This window comes from Melopsittacus undulatus, chromosome 3, assembly GCF_012275295.1.
Source record: "Melopsittacus undulatus isolate bMelUnd1 chromosome 3, bMelUnd1.mat.Z, whole genome shotgun sequence".
Taxonomy (NCBI): Eukaryota; Metazoa; Chordata; class Aves; order Psittaciformes; family Psittaculidae; genus Melopsittacus; species Melopsittacus undulatus.
In genome coordinates this window covers 116,185,218-116,205,250 of record NC_047529.1, presented here as the reverse complement: position 1 = coordinate 116,205,250, position 20,033 = coordinate 116,185,218, and the positions used below count along the sequence as shown (strand labels likewise).

Here is a 20,033-nt window from a genome sequence, read left to right as displayed (position 1 = left end):
AGCGCCTCAGCACCCTCACAGGGAACAGCTTCTGCCTTAGATCTAACCTGAACTTGCCCTGTTTCACTTTGAACCCATCACCCCTTGTCCTATGGCTGCAGTCCCTGATGAAGAGTTCCTCTCCAGCATCCTTGTAGCCCCCTTCAGACACTGGAAGCTGCTCTGAGGTCTCCACGCAGCTTCTCTTCTCCAGGCTGAACAGCCCCAATGTTCTCAGCCTGTCTCCATACAGGAGGTGCTGCAGCCCCTGAGCATCTTCGTGGCCTCCTCTGCACTTGCTCCAACAGCTCCATGTCCTTCTTATACTGGGGACCCCAGAACTGCACACAGTGCTGCAAGTGGGGTCTCACAAGCTGAGTAGAGGGGCAGGATCACCTCATCTAAGTTACATCTCAAACATTTGGGGGACATGGCCTAAATTTGTATTGAGTGTGCAATTTACATGAACTGCATAATTTCCCATTCAAGTCCATAAAGCCTTATCACAACACCGTTTCTATTTAACTAAATGGCAGCCCAGTTCATGTGCTGTAATTTAGGTTTTAGAGTAGAATGGATGAAAAAACCAAATGAGTAGTCCAAATACATTGAGCATACACTTCCTGCACATATTGAATCAGTATATGATTCACTCACTTTCATAAAAGAGTTGTGACCTTTCATCTGACTACTTGCTCACACACAATGCACAGAAATATATATAACATATAGAAATCAGGAACCAACAAACTGGGGGGATAATAATAGCTCATCTCATGACCTTTTGCTGTTGTGCTAATCCTTACTACATGCTCTATCACAACTTTGTGGCATCTCTTGCTATCTTTTGAACAATTAACCAGATAACTAAGGCATAGGTTGTTCTTTAAAATCATGGAATGAACCAGGTTGGAAAAGCCCTTTAAGCTCATCCAGTCCAACCATTCCCAGCCCTGCCAAGGCCACCACTGCCCCATGGCACTGAGGCCTCGTCTCCACGCTGTATGAACACTTGCAGGGCCGGTGCCTGCAGCCCTGCCCTGGGCAGCCTGTTCCAATGCCTGAGCACCCTGTGGGGCAGGAATTGTTCCTCAGCTCCATCTAAACCTGCCCTGGTGCAGCTTGAGGCCGGTTCCTCTTGTCCCATCCCTTGTTCCTTGGGAGCAGAGCCCAGCCCCTCCTGGCTCCATCCTCCTGTCAGGCACTTGTAGGAGCCATCAGGTCCCCCTGAGCCTTCTCTTCTCCATCTGAACCCCCCAGGTCCCTCAGCCGTTCCCCATCACACTTGTGCTCCAGGCCCTGCACCAGCTCCATTGCCCTTCTCTGTCCCCGCTCCAGCCCCTCAGTGTCTCTCTCGCAGTGAGGGGCCCAGAACTGAACACAGGGTTTGAGGTGCAGCTTTGCCTCCTTTGTTATGAGATCTGTGGAGGCAGAGAATACCCAGGCTTTTGAAGTCCCAGGTCCTAGAGGTACTACTTGGATAACTTTAAAAAACATATCATAAAAAGAAACAATGTTAAATGAATAATAATATACTAACATGCAGATGAAGAATCTACTTCCGTATTGAAAAAGTGACATGCACTTCTACAATGAACTTTCCTTTCTGCCACTTACAACGTAAAGCTGACAGCAAGCAACCGTGAGCACAAACATTAATTGTCAGCAAGCACCGCTTACACACGGCATTAGGGCAGGTAATGTTAGTTAACATGCTACAGCACTGCACCACAGATCCTTCCACCACGACGTGTGAAAAATCACAGGCATAAAACTAAACACTGGAGCTGTATTCTCTCAGGCAACTCCTAGCAATATCTTGCCCCATATCAGACAAAAAGCCCTACTTGGTCTCTAGAAGGATAAGGTGATGCACATCAAGAGCAAAACTTATTGTAACTATAATGCAAAGCTTTGGCAGGAAGATTGAAGCAACACCATTATAATGCAAACCCCACACCAACAGATTTGAGATAGAGATCACCCATTTCCACCCCCTGCCATGGACAGGGCCACCTCACACTAGACCATGTAGCTGGAGGCCTGTTTTGCAAACCCCCAAGGGGTCACTTGAAAGCCACAGTACAGCATCTCCCTTTTCACACAAGATTGTGGTTGCAAACACAGTGCCTCACACTTCTATGTATTAGTGGGTCAAAGTGAGCCAACCACCAAACCATGGCTTGAAACTACAGATCCGTATTACAGAAAACGTTATAAACCCCATAAGGATTTGGGTCTTCTTATCCTTGGCACTGTAGCAGTAAGTGACAAACAGCTCCCATCCCAAACAACACACCACCGCGATTGCTGACAAGATGCCATGGGAGGAGGAAACACAAACAAGATGAGGATGGATAAGCATAAAAATAGCTTGGTGAAAAGCAGAAGTCCAAGTTTCTTCTTTTCCTAAGGATTTATTTATGTCCTTTGGCATTGTGGCACAAATGCAGAGGACTTCAGGCTACTATATTCACCCTTAAAGAGAAATTCTCTTCTTTGATGCATTTGGGACTGTTTCCCCATTGCTTTGTCAGCAAGAGGTTAGCACAGCTCGGGCAGTTCTGATGTTCAAATGCTGATGCAAACTCTGAAAGACTGGGAATGTCTGGCAGTTACTTGGATGCTGCAACAGGCAGACACCCTACAGGTACAGATGCAATGAGATGAAACACTCAGGTTTGCAGTAAAGCTTAAGCACATTAGCAAACAGAGCTGTACCAGTCACATGCTGGGTATTTCCCTGCTGCAGACTAGCTCCCAGAGCACACGTCCTTTGAAACAATCCAGTCACTATGTGATCAGCAGCCATGTGACAATTTCATTTTCTCTTTCAGAACATCCAAGCAAGTCAGGATTCAGAAGGACTGCATGGTGCAGCCACTGTGGCTTCTTCTTTGTACTTCAAATTCTGTACTTCTGTACTTCTACTTTGTGGCATGTCAAATGTAACACTGCTACAACAGTAGGATGGTATTGGCTTTTACAGAAAGGTCTTCCATGATCTTTCTTCAGGAAGGAAATGTATCCTCTTATGTACTCTTGAAATCTCAAGATTTCTTTGTCAACATGATCTGGACAAATCATATCAAGGCGGAAGGTTAAGTGTGTAACACCCAGGCACCATTAGGTTTTGAGTCTCTATCACTGGAAAATAGCAGATGAAATCTGTATCAGATGATGACCATTTTACAGAGTACAAAATTGCTAGGAAATAGGAAAAGCCTGCATTTAAACTTCTTCATACATTCTAATTCCACTTGCTTATTTGTCCTCTCCTTCCTCAGTTATAAAGCAGACTGCAAGCCCATGAAAGAAGAGGCGCAGTTGTATGTATTAAGGAAACAGTTTTGCTGGGAGTACCTGCTGCAGATTGCCACTGTAGGCTCTCCTACCATTGCATTTCGGGAAGGAAAAAAGAAGTCAGAGGGGAGAAGTGGGTTAAGGGCCCAGCCCTTGGAAAGTATTTGATTTCAAATACTAAAGCAAGGAGGTATGGCCAAGCCACATTTTTGGTTTATCAACTCTGAATGGCTGTTTCTTCTGAATGCTGACCAAATGTGAATACTCACTCCAAAACATGCAGTGTGCTCTGCTCCTTGAGAGCAGCCTTTAATACCACTAACACATCAGCTGGATGCTGCAGTTCCTTCAATGCCCTTTATACCATCCCATTGAGTTTACTACACACTAGTCTAAAGCAAGAAAAACACACACTAGCTTGGAATAAGAAGCTGACACATTCTCCAGATATGCAGGAGTCTGAGTCACCAGGCAAATGCACAGAATTAAAATGAGGGCCTGCAAAAGACAAAGCTTCTTTTGGTTTCTGGTATTCCACTGTGGAGTTCACACTGGTGAGAACTGTCCATAGAGAACATAATGTTGTGATGAAATCCATCTGAAATTTCCTTTTTGCAGCACCACTTCTGGAACAGATGACATTATCCTCAGAGTAAGTATGGTCAGATAGATAAGAGACAAACCAGTGCATGACTTGGGAAGACTTCATGAAGGGCTTGATGGAAATCCACTCCCCTCTTAGCAAAACTCAAAGAGAGGATAGTGCAAGTGTTACCTCTTTCTGATCTAAAGATGAGCTGGAGTAGGCAGGAGGATGTTCAAGTCATAGCACCTGAGGAAATTGGTAAGAAGGCAAATACAGCACATGCTCAGATAGTCCCTGAAGAAAATGACTTAACATGGCAAAGAGCATCAAAAGATTACATTTTCCAGGCCTATATGAATTGAGATTGGAAGAGGTAGTAAGCCAGGAACATGAAATTCTCACCAATGGACAAGAATGATGCCATTATAATTGGTGAACACGGTGCAATGATTCACCTGATTCAGATGCTAAAAAAACCCTACAAAACCATTCTAGAAAGGCAGAAAGGATAGGAGAGATAAAGGGGGACACTGCTGCATAAAGCCACGAGCATGCTACCTACGTTACAGTTGTCAGTAATCCAAAACTTCACTATCTTAAAAGAGCAATTCAAATGAGTATTGAAATTGATGTAGGAAAGTCAAAAAGGGGAAGTTCCTCTAAGAAACCATCTTAGGATGGTTGAGAATTTGCAATTGTACAGAAGGAGAAGATAATTTTGGCTAAAAAAAGCATCTTCTTTACTCAAGTGTAAGCAGCAGTTCATAATAAAAATATATATAATAAATGAAGATAAGCAGTAATGACCCATATGAATTAGGAGCTACAAAGGGGAAAAAATATCAATCGGGCAAGCCAGAAACATCCGTGGGAAAACCTCAGTTGACAGGACCAATGTACCATGAAGAATTAAAAACTAAAAAGTATTATGACTACAACAGTGCTAGCCAGGTCATGATCTTAAGGACCTTAAAGCTCATCCAGTTACAACCCCCTGCCATGGGCAGGGATGCCTCACACCAGACCATGTCACCCATGGCACTGTCCAACCTTGCCTTGAGCACTGCCAGGGATGGGGCAGCCACAGCTTCTCTGGGCACCCTGTGCCAGCGCCTCAGCACCCTCACAGAGAACAGCTTCTGCCTTAAGTCTAACCTGGACTTGCCCTGTTTCACTCTGAACCCATCACCCCTTGTCCTATGGCTGCAGTCCCTGATGAAGAGTCCCTCTCCAGCATCCTTGTAGCCCCTTCAGACACTGGAAGCTGCTCTGAGGTCTCCACACAGCTTCTCTGCTCCAGGCTGAACAGCCCCAATGTTCTCAGCCTGTCTCTGTATGGCAAAACTTTTAACAGTGATGCAAGAGAGACAGGACATTTTTAGAAGTATTCCTGTTCCATATTTGGACAGACGTTCTTATGTTACTTATGTCAAACCCTTTTCCCGTCCCTTGGGAACCAGCAGGATGTTATCCAACAGGTACTAGAAATAAACAGTTTAAAACCAGCCACTCCATCTCCCTCACACCTAAGAAGTACAATTGAATTAATCATGTTTATTTTAATAAATTAAGGCATTCCAGGGAAATTCCAGATGACTGAAAAAATGCTCATGTTGTGCCAATAACAACAAAGGGCAGCAGGATGACTCAGAGAGCTAACGGATACTTAGTCTGATGTTACTTCCAGGTAATAAAGCTGTTATAAAAATTAATAAAGATTTAAAATACCGGAATATAGTATCAGTCAATCCAGTTTTGTGTCAAATAGATCTTGTATGAGAAAGTGATTGCATTGTTGGATGAGACAGACGTTAGGCTGATGGAAGTCATTGGATATCTGCAATACATTTATGGAGAGCAGCTGACTTCATAGTGTATGACATCCTCAGTGTGAAATTTAGCACAAGACAATACCTATGATACAAGATTTGTGAAATAAAGAAAATGATGAGGATGAAACCTGAAGACACTTGTGTTGATCAACTTGAATCACTCAGGAAACAAAGCCAGTTGTAACTAAACAAGTCTTAATACAGTCAGATGCATAATTTGAACTAAAAGCTCCACCAGCAGCCAAGTCTATTCCCTGGAAAACACATGGTCCGAAAGGAAACAAGAGTACAGGCAACAAACAGCTGAGATTTGTAGTGAAAAAACCCCAACCATCAGAAACCAAACCAAAAACCAACCTAATGTGATCCCTGCATGGAGAGATACAAAAGCAAAGCAGCTTTATGCAACTATCTGCAGCACTGGTGACCATGCAATGAAATACCACCCGAGGTTCACATTTTAGAAAGAATACCAAAACAAGCAACAAAATCAGCTGAAGAGGAAAACATCTTCCAGTGTCATGTCTGAAGGGAAGACCTAATGGACACTTTTTAACATTATTCACTAGCTTGACTGAATCTATCCCAGAAAATACCGGCTCCTACAAAGTTCTTCAGCATAAACTGTAAGTTCAGGTAGGAAACACAGCACCTTGAACAAACTACATGCTTACTACTTCAGCTAAACATAAAACACCCTATGCAGAGGTAACTGGGTAATAATGACCTATGATAGAGAGAGCAAATTAATTGACTTAATAGTTCTTTCTAGCTTTTTCCCCCCTGTGGATACCGTAAATGTATTTTACTCATTCTTCTTCTGGAGTGAGCTGAGACCATGTCACTAATTTTGGAATACTCTGAGTTGAGAGCTGCCAGAAATCATGGAAAACTGTCAGATCCTCAAACTTAGTGTCAGAATGGGAATTCCTTGGGAAGTAAAAGAGTTTTATTTAAAGAACAAGTAGGGGGGAGAGGGCAGTGAAAATCCTACGCCTGATCCCATTGACATTACTAGGGGAATGGGAACAAAATCCAACGCGATTTGTCATTGATTTGCAGAGGCAAGGTCTGGAGCAAAGATCATAAAACTGTGGAAATAGTTTTAATGTTCTAATTGGGAGGTTCTTAATTACACTCATAATTTCTTCAGAAGCAACTGCCTGGCTCTATGCCTGGTATAACAGTGACAGTCAGAGCTTCCGCTTTTCCAGAAATAACCATGTCCTAAGCTACTGCTTCCTTGTTTGATGTATTTACAGACATCAACAAGCCTATATAAAGCCTCTATAGAATTTGTTCACATACAGTAGTTTTCCTCTTGATATATTTTTAGACCAATTGCACTCAACAATACTTCCTCAAGCCACTGACCTTTGCTTTCGGACAGATGAGCAAGAGAACTGCAGATACTGCCCTGTTGAAAGGATGACAGCCAACATTTTCCACAGTACTTCTGGAAAGGGTAAGGTACCACCAAGTACAAAGAGTTTAGCATGACTCCAAAGCGGTGCAGCAGTCATACTTACAAACTGCATCTGCCCTTTGAGTTGCCTCCAAAGCAAGATAGGTGCAGATATATCAGTGTGCAAGAAGCAGAATCAAACGCCTGATTTCTGGGGCTTGTAATAAATGGTGCCTGTCACTTTGAAGCAAACAGCTTTAGGCTGCTTGGCAAATAATTTTATCAAAGGGAGAATTGTAAGGAGTTAGATGACTCACCAAGGAAAAGCTGTGCCTCTGTGCTCCTTTCCTGCTTTGGTACAAGGTACAAAAATGCTGTAAACACACGGAGAGGGTATTTTCCTAAGGCTAGGTTGTTGTGTGCCTTCAAGCATATTATCTTAGACTCGCAGGAATGTCAAAGCTGCCCTTTTCTGAGTTTTCCAACATCAGGGATATAAACAGGCCCAACTTCTGCTTACTGGTACTGGATTTAGCACAGAAAATTTTTCTATCAGATTCTGCCATTCCCTACAGAGAAAGATACATGGCTAAGAGCAGCTGTGCCTTCAAGTTTTTTCATGGTCTAAAAAGCCTGGCTACTGAAGCAGCAGCATGGACAGAAGTCACAAAAGACTGGAGATGCAAGGATTTTTTAGCATAGTTGAAGTATAAGCTACATCAGCCCCAATTCCAGTATTGGGCAGTGTTGCATGAATAACTTTCCCCTCCCAGAATGCAAAGTACATCAAGAAAAATGCATAGAGGTCTGGAAATACAATTTTCACCTACCTTGTATGCTACAAAAACTCTCCTATTCTGATTCTGTTTTCATCCCATGCAGCTAAGGCCTGTCTTAATGTACAAAGCACTTGTGTAGGGAAACAAGCTGTTAGCGTGTCCCCACTGGATGAAGAGACTCATTATGGGCAAATTGTGCTTTAAAACACTGATTAGCCACACAATTACAAATCAGAATATTGAGGAGAAAAGCACTTGGAACAGCTGCAGTTTGCAATGATTAGATCCGAGTTGAAATCCATTGTGTAGTAGAAGATACACACATCTCAGTGAGGAAAAACTGCAGCCATTTCATCAGACAACAAATGATACCCCAGGAGGTAAATAAAACCTTATGATGTTTACAAACATGACTCTGTTAATCTTTGTACTTTCTAAGTGGGAACTGTTGAGATAATATATTTACAACTCTTTGGTTTTCAACATAGTCTTAAATTACCGAACCATTTTGTGTGGTGATGTTTAAAAGATGTTCACAAAGTAAATACAGCTGTAGAAGGCCATCCCCTGGATAGGAGACCCCTAAAGAGCTAGAGATATTACTAAAGATGCCCCTTTCTCCTGTGACTCAGTACTGGGCTAAATTCCTCCATACTGTTTGAGAAGCACCAAGCCGCATAGGAGACCACACATCTGCTAGCATTTTCAAAAGGATAAAGAATTATAGAGGACATGCTAAGTATCATTTTGGGCAAGTATTCTACCAGTCTCCATTTCCCTCTGAAGATTCAACTGAAGGCACTGTTCTTCATTCACTGGTACAGTGTTTCTAAATGCTGATCACTGGTAGAAACATCTCATGGCAGCTGAATAAAATCCCTTCTGTGTAACTGCCTGGGCAGAATCAGAATACCTCTGTGGTCAACAAAGAAAGCCAAAGTGTATGTATCAGTGCAAAATGGAATACAGTTATGTCTGCTTTATAGGAACAGACATTCTTAGAACCACAGAATGGTTTGGGTTGAAAAGGACCTTAAAGCTCATCCGGTTCCAACCCCTGTCACGGGCAGGGACCCCTTCCACTGGAGCAGCTGCTCCAAGCCCCTGTGTCCAACCTGGCCTTGAACACTGCCAGGGATGGGGCAGCCACAGCTTCTCTGGGCACCCTGTGCCAGCACCTCAGCACCCTCACAGGGAAGAGCTTCTGCCTAATTGCTCATCTCAGCCTCCCCTCTGGCAGGTTAAAGCCATTCCCCTTGTCCTGTCCTACAGGCCCTTGTCCAAAGCCCCTCTCCAGGTTTCCTGTAGCCCCTTTAGGCACTGGAGCTGCTCTAAGGTCTCCCCTTAAGGAGCCTTCTCTTCTCCAGGCTGAACCAGCCCAGCTCTATTGCAAGTCCTGTGTCTAGAGACACACACAGGTAATCCAAAGGAGGCTACTAGAAAAGAATCGGACACCAAAGAATAACACTGAGAACAAAACCAGATGCAAATGGACTTTGAGATGGAGAGTAGTACACAACATGAAATGAGATGGAAGATGACTGACACAGGGACAGGCATGATAGGCACACTAGAAAAGGCACAGAAGCCTGGAAAGGGTGGAAGCATATGGCTATACCATGTGCAACTGAAGTCAGCGAGAGCTGACTTGAACTGGCAAAAAGTGAAGGATACACGTAAAGGTAAAAGAATGGTGATGCACAGGGTGTGTGTTGGTGCTGACTTCACAGGAATCTGAAGCTCAGTAGTCAAGGCTTATAGTCTGAATTTGATGGAAGACAAAAAGCTGGTACAGGAAACCTTTTTCAGCTGCTAAACTTGTATTAGGTGACATTCACTTCATCCTAGCTGCAATGCATGCCTACTGCAAATACCTGAAGCCACAGCATATTGTCTGTCAGAATCCTGCAGAGCCCTGCCATCCATATGGTCTGGGTAATTTTAAGAGGGCCTTATCCAGCAAATCTCCTGCAACTCAGGAACAAATGTCTTGAAGTTTCAGCAGGAAAAATGCTCCTTTGTGACCTCTGCAAAGAAATAGAACAGTTTTACCATGCTTATTCACAAGGACTAGCTCACATCACATGCAGCCCACCGGAACCCAGTGACATGGCTTGGGTGAGTCAGGAATGAAGCCTGCAGAGACTAATAGGTAAGCTGTTCCTATCTTGTAATCTACAATGAGTTGCTGGCCTCCAGATTCAGTTTTGATGTTCTCTCCTGACTCATGCTGCTTTTCAGCCCTGGATCCTAATAAATCTCACTTAATCCACCCCTCTGTGCTGTTGATCACCGCTATGTCTTCCTTATCTCTATTGTCACGATGCCACGCTTTAAGTCAAGTGAAGAACGTGGCCTTTTGTGGCAGCACTGAGTGAACACCACTTTTAAGGAGCATGTCCCAAAACAAATCTCATTAAAAGAGATAAAACCATCTGGGCCCTAAGACAGTTGGTTTAAAAACAACAAACCAAGAAACCACAAAACTATTTTAAAACCAATTTACTAAGAAAACCAGAAAGGAAAACAAGTTCGCTGCCAACGAACGTTGTAGCCCTTGTCATCTATTACCACATGAACAAAGCACTCACTGACTGGCTCCAATACCATTGCCAATGATTATGACAACATACAGTATAATCATATTATGTTTACAATATAATACATGTGAGTACTCGATAGAGCCTGGCAGGACTTTAGTCACTGCCTCTTTTATGCTTTAAAGAAATCAATTTTTCAAACTGAGTTTGCTGTATAACATGGTCCCTAATTACATCCTTTACTGTATAGAGAACAAGAAAGGATATTGCAAGTGATTTCAGGCAAAGCTCTTAACATTTAGTGAGATAAACTATTTTTATTCACATACATCGCACCACTACCAGCCGACATCATGTCTTTATTCCATAAATACAACCCACCTCGTTCCCATTGACATTAATGGCAAGGTTTCCAAAAGTTTCCACTTCAGCTGCAACTCAAGTCCAAAATACTCAAGGCCTGCTTTGGAAGGGGTTCTTGCTTCACCATTTATTCTACAATTGCAAATACCTGGAAAGGTAAAAAGGACAATTTAAACATGGGCTTTATTTGTGAATGACATCAGATAATGCGCTTACCAAATGACTCAATTTATACTTGCCAAATCATGTGCAAAATACAAGCAGGAGGTTGCCTTGGAAAATATGAACTAAAGACATATGCTCACACTCAACTAGTGACTAAAAGCCCCCACTGTCAGCCCAGAGTCAGTAAGGCAGTCAAAAACCTGGGTGAGTTACCTACTTTGCAAATAAATCAGGACAGTAAATAGAATATGCATTAAAATGTAACAGAGCATACTAGGGAAAGTGTGCCAGGCCTAAGCAACAGCACACAACTATGACTACAGTGATTCTCAGGCAGCCCTGAGATCAGAAATAACACGGTTTACAGAGCTCTTCACCTGAGTTAGATGCTTACAATGCACCAGCCTGGGTGCCTCCACACTGCGTTCACTGAGCAGCCAGCTTCAGAGAATTCCTATTTCAGGATAAACTAAGAATACATGATCTCAATTTAGGTTTCATGGAATCAACCAGGTTGGAAAAGCCCTTTAAGCTCACCCAGTCCAACCATTCCCAGCACTGCCAAGGCCACCACTGCCCCATGGCACTGAGGCCTCGTCTCCACGCTGTGTGGAGCCCTCTGGGGCAGGAATTGTTCCTCAGCTCCATCTAAACCTGCCCTGGTGCAGCTTGAGGCCGTTTCCTCTTGTCCCATCCCTTGTTCCTTGGGAGCAGAGCCCAGCCCCTCCTGGCTCCATCCTCCTGTCAGGCACTTGCAGGGAGCCATCAGGTCCCCCCTGAGTCTTCTCTTCTCCATCTGAACCCCCCAGGTCCCTCAGCCGTTCCCCATCACACTTGGGCTCCAGGCCCTGCACCAGCACCTCAATGTCTGTCCTGTAGTGAGGGGCCCAGAGCTGAGCACAGGATTCGAGGTGCAGCCTCACCAGTGCCCAGTGCAGGGGCACAATCCCTGCCCTGGCCCTGCTGCCGCACTCATGCTGATACAGGCCAGGATGCTGGTGGCCTTCGTGGCTGCCTGGGCACAAGCTGCTCATGTTCAGCTCCATCAACCAGCACCCCCAGATCCTCTTCCACTGAGCAACCTTGCAGCCACTCGTCCCCAAGCCTGGAGTGTTACAGGGAACTGTTGTGTTTAAAAGGTTGCTTTTAGAAGGGCTGTTATTATCCACAGCTTTCTGTTCTCCAGACTATCCTGGTCCCTTGCCATCATGGCTTAAATGCATTTCTATGATAAAATGCTACTTAATGTAATAACTGCATTACTAAAGAAATAAAAGTGACATTGATGAATTGATGTAATGGGTAAAAAAACCTGGTTTGATAGGTGGCTTCAGAAGGTATTGGCTAATGAGTCGTCCTCAGCCTGGAGGCTTGTAACAAGTGGAGTAATGCACAGCTCTGTACTGGGACCTGTTCTGTTTCATATCAGTGACCTGGGGGAGGCAATGAAGTATGTTCTCATCCAGCTTCCATGACACCAAACTGGGCAGACCAGTGAAATAAGCTCAAGAGCAGAGACACCAGTCAGAGAGAACTAGGCAGTCTAGAGGGTTGGGCTGATATGAAATGATGAAATTCAACATGGACACATGCAAGTCACTTGGGAAGGAAAACCCCTGTGCAACAGTACAGACTGGAGACCAACTCGCTGGGCAGCAAGGAACACTGGCAACAGTAACATGAGCCAGCACTGTGCACTGCCAGCATTGGCAGCAAAGAAGGGCAAGAGCATCCTGGGCTGTAGCACCAGGCGGTAGAACATGAGCAGTGACACTTTTAACTGAATGGAGAATACTGCATCACAAATACTGCAACAAGTCTGGGACATCCCAGTGTGAGAAAGATGTTGATAAAACACAGCGAGCTCACTGAAGGGCCACAAAGATGATCAGGGGGACAGAGCAGAGGCTGAGTGAGGAGGTGCCAAGGGAAGTGGGCTTGCTCAGCCTGGAGAAGAGGTGGTTTGGGGAGGGCTTAATGGCAGCTTTTCAATACCTGTGAGGTTATCCAGATCAAGCCATACTCTTCTCAGCACTGCACGGCAGAAGGATGAGGCATAAAAGGACAACAAACAAGAAAGGCTCCAACCTGACATAAGGATAAACTTCTTCACCAGCCAAGCCTTGGAGCAGGTTGTCCAAAGAAGTCCTTGGCAGTATTGAAGACTTCACTGAAGACAGCTCTCAGCATATGCTCTGAGCATGGACACTGCAACCTGAACTCCAGTTACTGACAAACACTGGCTTGTTCTGCTATTGAAAGGTGCTCAAAACCACATGCACCACTGGCAGCTCCAAAGCACAGCCCTGACTGAATGGGAGGCCAGAGTCAGAGTGAGTAACAATCACAGGGATGCCTTGTTATATGTGATGGTCAGCTTGGACATTTTAGTGCTGGCACAATGGTCTGAGTGGAGCTGCTTTGCAAACACGAGGAGAATGTTTGGAACCTCTTAGAGACTTCCCTAATCCCTGCTGGGGGCTCAATTTCCACACTCCAGTAGGATTTACACCATCCAAGATATGTGTATAAGCTTCACAGGAAAATTTGGAATGTATGTCCTTGTATTTCTATGGCACTAAAGAGAAAACAATTGAAAGTATTAGGCTGGAGAGACACCATTAGGGTAATTCCTCAAGGATCTGTGTTGGGACACACTTAACATTTTGCCTTGTGACCTTGGCACAGCAACTCAGTCTGTGATAAGCTGTCAGTACCCAGACAGACTGTATTCCACACCAAAGGAGAGTGGGTAATTGCAATAACAGACACAGAATGATAATAGATAAAATCAAGTGCATGGTCATACACATAGGAATAAGACTTCCTGTGACAAGTTGGAAATCACAAATGAGGAGGAAGAAGAGGGAGTATTGATGCATGAGAGGATGACTATGAACAACCCGTGTGATGTGGCAGTTACACTAAGATATTCTTCATGGTGTCTCCTTTCCAACCCTAGCTGTCCTATGATTCTATGTCAGAGAAGATAGCAAAGTAGCAATGTCAGGATACAATGTGCTAAGACCTGTAAGATCTTGCCATGAATTCATATAGCTGGAATCAGGAATCTTACCACCATTCTTTAGGCTAAAGCAGTGAAAAAAAGTCCCCAAACAACCAAAAAGTGGACAATTTCCCCCACTAGCATCACAGACTTTGTTCGCAAGGCTGGCAGGAACTGTACAGTATTCTTAAAGTCAGGCATAATGTTACACATTACATGACACTTTGCCTGTTCCTAATGGCTCTCCTGGTAGGTAGAAATATGCCCAAAGCCACAGAAGTAAATCCACTAGGATAAGAACACAGCAATGTCCATCTCCCAGATGTGTGTTGACCATGGTACTCTTCTAGGAAGGGATCCTGGCAAATTCCAAGCTTTATGGGAAACAGGTTCTATTTAAACATTTAAAACCTTTAAAGCACTTACTGGAATTAAAGAGAAAAAGAAAAAAGGAAGTGGAAATAGAAAAGATGAGAAATCCAAGTTAATCCAAGAAACATGAAAGCAATTGATTCCAGTGCAGTCTGGAAGGAAAATGCAATCAATACAGAGGGGAAGAAATCAAATGAAAATGATAGTGCTTCAGTGACTGAAGCAAAGATCTCCAGATTGCAGCTGGGGGTGATGAACTTGTTCTCATCCCTATTACACAATGGAAACTAAGAAGCTAAACATTAAGAAATGTCATCTAATGACAATATGCACCTCTCTTACCACTGTGTAAAAGTGGTAAAATACGAGCCTCAAATTGCTCTTAGAATTGCTGCTCAGAGCTTTAGAAGTGGCTTACTCACCAAATAAACTGCTTACTCACTGCAAGGGAGCGCTTAGGTGCACCTGGACTCCTGGAAAATGATGCTAGCATGAAAATTCTTCCAGCTTTAATCTTTTTTCTAGATCTGGGTTTGATATTTTGACAGCTTGATGAGAAACTGGTATTTCTGGTAACAATTTCAATTTGTTCCAGGTTTTAGGGATTAACATTGTTAAAGTCAAGTTCATATTTTACAGTATCTTATTGCATGTGTAGCTACAGTAACTCACAGCACAACAGTACTTCGATAGAAGCAAGACTGCAAAATCCAGCTCAAAGGCTTTTGCAAGCAGTTCTTCAGCAGAAAATCTTGCTTTTTTGTTTTTGTCCTCTAATTCTCAAGATTGTTCAGTCTCTTATGGGATTACCTCTGAGGGAAATACTTGAATACAGACCCTCCTCTGTGTCACAGACTTACTTTTGGGAATTAAAGTATAATTAAACCAACCAACCAACCAACAAACCCCAAACCCAGACCTAAAACCAAGCAACCAAACCAAACCCCCAGACAACTCATCTGGTTGTATCAGAAACCTATTTGGCTCTTTTGTAACACAAGAGGAGAAGAATAACAGTCCCGTTTCTTTCTCTCTTTCCTCAGATGGGTCAACATCACACAGGTAGGGAGCTGACCCCTGCTTTTCATAGGCAAATGAGTCCCTCCTCAGATTAAGAACACAGACATTAATGTACATCTGATCCTCAAACCCCAAGGTCAAATAAAACTCTCTTTTCTCTTTCAGATAGTATTAACTCTAAGAATACAAGACCCTTTTCTTTCCCCCCTTATGTTTCATCAAGTTATAATTCTAATTTACTTTTAATGTAAGGTTTTCCTTAGTTTGGATTTCCTGACTTTCATTTTTAAAGTAACGTTTTCTTCACATTTTCACTCAGAACTTGAACTCTTCTTGCTTCCTGAGGCTTAGGTTACATTCTAAAACGAATGCTGTTTCTTTAAAGCTGACACAGTAAGAACAAGCAGGCTTAGATTGCAGGCCATTTCATTTCTCATAAGCGTGCTATCATTAGCTACCTTTAGGAGAATGAATGATATTGATTGGTTCAAATCAAACCTGTGACCTGGTGACAGTATTAGATGTTTGTTACAAAGCCTCATCTCCTCATTAATCTTTCATTAGACAGCATGATCCGAGAAGCCAGGAGCAGTCACACCACGCTTACTCTCTCGAGTGATGCCACCACAGAGGGCTCCCTTATTGGATCACAGCAATTACTGGTCTTACAATGCAGATTCTGAAAGCCTTATCAAATTTCCTCGTAGATATGGCAAGCTTACAAATAATCATGTGCTGTTTCTTTGGTGAGGACATCGCAGAATTACACCAAAATGCAGTAAGCTTAAGTCATTTGCAATAAAACATGTGACTTTTGCTTCAGAGATGATACATCTTCTTTTAAGCATGAAGTATTTTACAGAAGGCTGAAATACAGAAAAAATAAGGTGTATTGAAACGTTCCAGTCAAAGAATAGAAAACTGCCAAATCAGATTTCTTTATGGGGGAAACAAAGCAGAATCTTTGCTGTCTGGATTGCTGGCATCTCAGTGCTGTGATTTAAAGGAACTGGGTAAGAACTGCAAGTAAAGAGCAGACAGTAAGGGGAAGAAGCATCTGTTCCCAAGTATCTAATCTCTGCTGGAACAGAGCCCAAGAAAGGGACATAGGTTCTTATTTTCAGCTCAGTGGCACATCATGGGAGTAGTGGGAGGGGGGGATTTGGGAATTGTGCAGCTCTCACAATATATGGTTATTTGCATGCAAACACAAGAAAGGTTAGTATTTTAGTGGCTCTGAGTGAAGAAGAGCCTTAATACAGTGCATCTGACCTATCCATCCAGGGATCCTCAGGCTTACAAGTATAAAGGTTGCATCACTAAGCTATGTTCTGCAGCCATATAATGGTAGTGTTAAAATCTGAAGACAAGACACCCCATTAACCTCCGTAAACCATTAAAATACAAAGGACAAAAAATCCCCATTAGAAGAGAACTTAAAAATGCACACTGCAAAAATGTTCTTACTTATGCAGCTTACAAATGATCCTGGCTAAATTACCATGGAAAAATGACATGCACAGTGCATGCTGATGTAACGTAACCACTCCACTATTACCTCAGGCAAGGTGGTGAACACCTTCCAGTCCCACAGATGTTACAGAAACATCATCCATGGCCACAGCCATGGCAAATCCTATAGAGCTGCCCACTATCAATATGACTGAAAGGCCAGGTAGCCTACCCAGAGTATCAAAATGAAGACTGACTGACTTCCTCACCTGAAAAAAGACCCACATAAAGACACTTCCAGGACACGTAGATTTAGATAAAATACAGGACGGGTAGATATAGCTCATGCTGCAAATTGTGGGTTCATCTCATTAAAGGCAGTACAAAACATCACTGTGACACTACACAAACTCCAGCAGCTCAGAGTTTGGAATTTGCTCATAAAACAGTAATTTGAGCTTTAGGAAACTGAAATGCCTCATTTTTTACTATGCTGTTGGCTTGGGCACTTAGCTAAGTACTTATCTCCTGTCATGTTCAAAAGAAAACTTCTATGATTGCTCTTTCAAGTCCCTCCACCAAAGCATGCAGATTTAGAGAAGCAAAATGATACTCCTCTAACTCATATGATATGTTCCATCATATCTTACATGATAAAAATCAGTCCCTAGTTCCTTTCACCTGGGTTGCAATAAGAACAAAAAGACAGACAAGATGAGCTGACCCAGATTTCTATGACACACCAATTTGCTGAACAGATCTGATCTATCCTTTGTTAACAAAATAAGGCTTCAAGTTTCACACTAACCTCAAAATACTTTGTCATGACATGGTTCCTCAGTGAGGAACATGGACTTTGGAAAGAACCACACTGTAATGGGCTGTCTTAGCTCACACCACTGATCTCTGGAGCTACCAGACAAGTTTTGGGTAAGATACCAGAATTCTGGAAAACACCTCTGCTGAAAATCTTTTCAGATAGGAACACTCCATTCTGATGCAGAAGCTGAGCCTGATAAAAGAGGAAGAAAATGTATGAGTGCTGTCAAGGGAAAATGAAATAGAACAAGGTATGATTCTGAATCTTCAGTTGCACAGAACATGCACTCATACATGACTCAAATGTAAATATTTCTAATAGAAAACCTCTATCATAACCTTCCACTACATTTACATTACCGAAACATTTTAGCAACAACAGGTGAATACAACAAATACACCTGAAATTTTATCACAACAGTTGTCAAGCTAATATACCTTAGGCAAGATTGCAAGCCAATAGATAGAATTGGTGGATGGCAGTCCTAAGGCTTGACAAAATGCACTAATAATAATGGTAATCAGCCTAACAACCAAATTAATATTCAAATACATGCATATGAAAAGATTTACCAGTGAAACTATCTTAGAAGTTACCCAGAGATTGCTTCGACCATGATTGAAAAGTTATGGGGCAAAATGTAACAGTTGTGTTACACAATTGGTTTGGTTGTGGAATATGTTCCAGTTGAAACTGCAGCAATAATTTAGGCAGCTATCTAGTTGTAAGGATACAGAGGTTAACAACCTTGAAAAGGATCTTTACTGAGCAGAAATGGTTTCTTTCCAAAAGACACCTCTGTATCACAGCATTCCACTACACCTTCCTCAAAGCATGAATCCCAAACCCTCAATTTTGAATACCATTTCCTAGAACACAGTTATAGTCAGTGGATGCTTCTAATCCAAGTTTTTACTGAAGCTAATGGACCCTGACTCACAAGATGTGATAAAAATCAAAACTCAGTGAGAAAAACTATGTGAGCCATATGAGTTAATCATATGCACCTATTTGAAATGTGAGGTTGATACACAGCTATTTGTTCTCAACTCCTGGAAATACAGACATTAAGGGCTAATTGTACTATTAACTTACTATAAGTTTTCCGTTATAAGTCTGTATATTACTACCAGACTGTGAAATGTTGAAACAGGAAGGAATTGTATAATGTTGTGACTTTTAAACTCCATATAACTAATAGGCCACCCTTAAGGAATAATAGATGTGAGGAAAGACAAACTGGTGACATCTAGAAGGACCAAGAAAGGCATCATTTAATCGTCCAACTTACCAAGCCTCAGAATTCCTTGCTCAAATTGCTGGAGATTGATAATGAACTGTAGATGTCATCATGACCATGGCCATACAAGCCTATTATAAATGAAGCCAGAGGCAGCTTACATTTTTCAACAATGCTATTCATTTCACCCAAGAAGTCAGAAGTGGATCAGCTCCAATGGTAAATAATAATGTGACACATGAAACATGCCTGACGTAACCAATGAGTAAACCAGTCCACATAAAGCCATTTGTGTTAGGAAAACAAAAAAGGACTGGAATAGCAGAAAGCTGCTTCATAAGGTATAAAGCTCCCCAATTTTGAAAGCAGTGAGATGTATTTCTAAGTGCCTTCCCGATCCAAACAGAGCTCCATGGGGCTAAGATACATGATCGAATCAAATAAACTTAAGAGAAACTAACTCCTTCATATATTATCACAATCAGCTGGAAATTTCAAAATGATACTGAGACATTCCTTGAAGTTTTGGAATAAACAGTATGGCTTCATTAAAAATTAAGGCACTGTAGTCAGAGAAATGTTAATGCCTTGAGTGCTAGACTTGACTTTGCTCAGCCAGTATCATAGAATGGTTTGGATTGGAAAGAACCTTAAGATCATCCAGTTCCAACCCCTGCCACAGGCAGGGACACCTCACACCAGACCATGTCACCCAAGGCTCTGTCTAACCTGGCCTTGAACACTGCCAGGGATGGGGCAGCCACAGCTTCTCTGGGCACCCTGTGCCAGCGCCTCAGCACCCTCACAGGGAACAGCTTCTGTCTTAGATCTAACCTGAACTTCCCCTGTTTCACTTTGAACCCATCACCCCTTGTCCTATGGCTGCAGTCCCTGATGAAGAGTCCCTCTCCAGCATCCTTGTAGCCCCCTTCAGACACTGGAAGCTGCTCTGAAGTCTCCACGCAGCTTCTCTTCTCCAGGCTGAACAGCCCCTATGTTCTCAGCCTGTCTCCATACAGGAGGTGCTGCAGCCCCTGAGCATCCTCGTGGCCTCCTCTGGACTTGCTCCAACAGCTCCATGTCCTTCTTATACTGGGGACCCCAGAACTGCACCCAGTGCTGCAAGTGGGGTATCACGAGAGCAGAGCAAGGGGCAGGATCATCTCTGAC

At 42.9% G+C, this 20,033-nt stretch overlaps 1 protein-coding gene across 6 annotated transcripts in view; it reads right to left on the bottom strand.

Moving 5' to 3' along the window:
* Positions 1-20,033, bottom strand: part of DTL (denticleless E3 ubiquitin protein ligase homolog) — a 62,477-nt gene that overhangs the window by 23,888 nt on the left and 18,556 nt on the right. For 5 of the 6 annotated variants that reach the window (XM_031044456.2, XM_031044459.2, XM_034060657.1 and 2 more), the window contains 2 exons: positions 10,806-10,935; positions 9,759-9,911 (listed from right to left, as the gene is read on the bottom strand). The gene's annotated coding sequence lies outside the window, so the exon portion shown is untranslated. Of the gene's footprint in view, positions 1-9,758; positions 9,912-10,805; positions 10,936-17,611; positions 17,627-20,033 lie in introns of those variants that run through there. The other variant, XM_031044460.2, reaches the window with a different exon arrangement.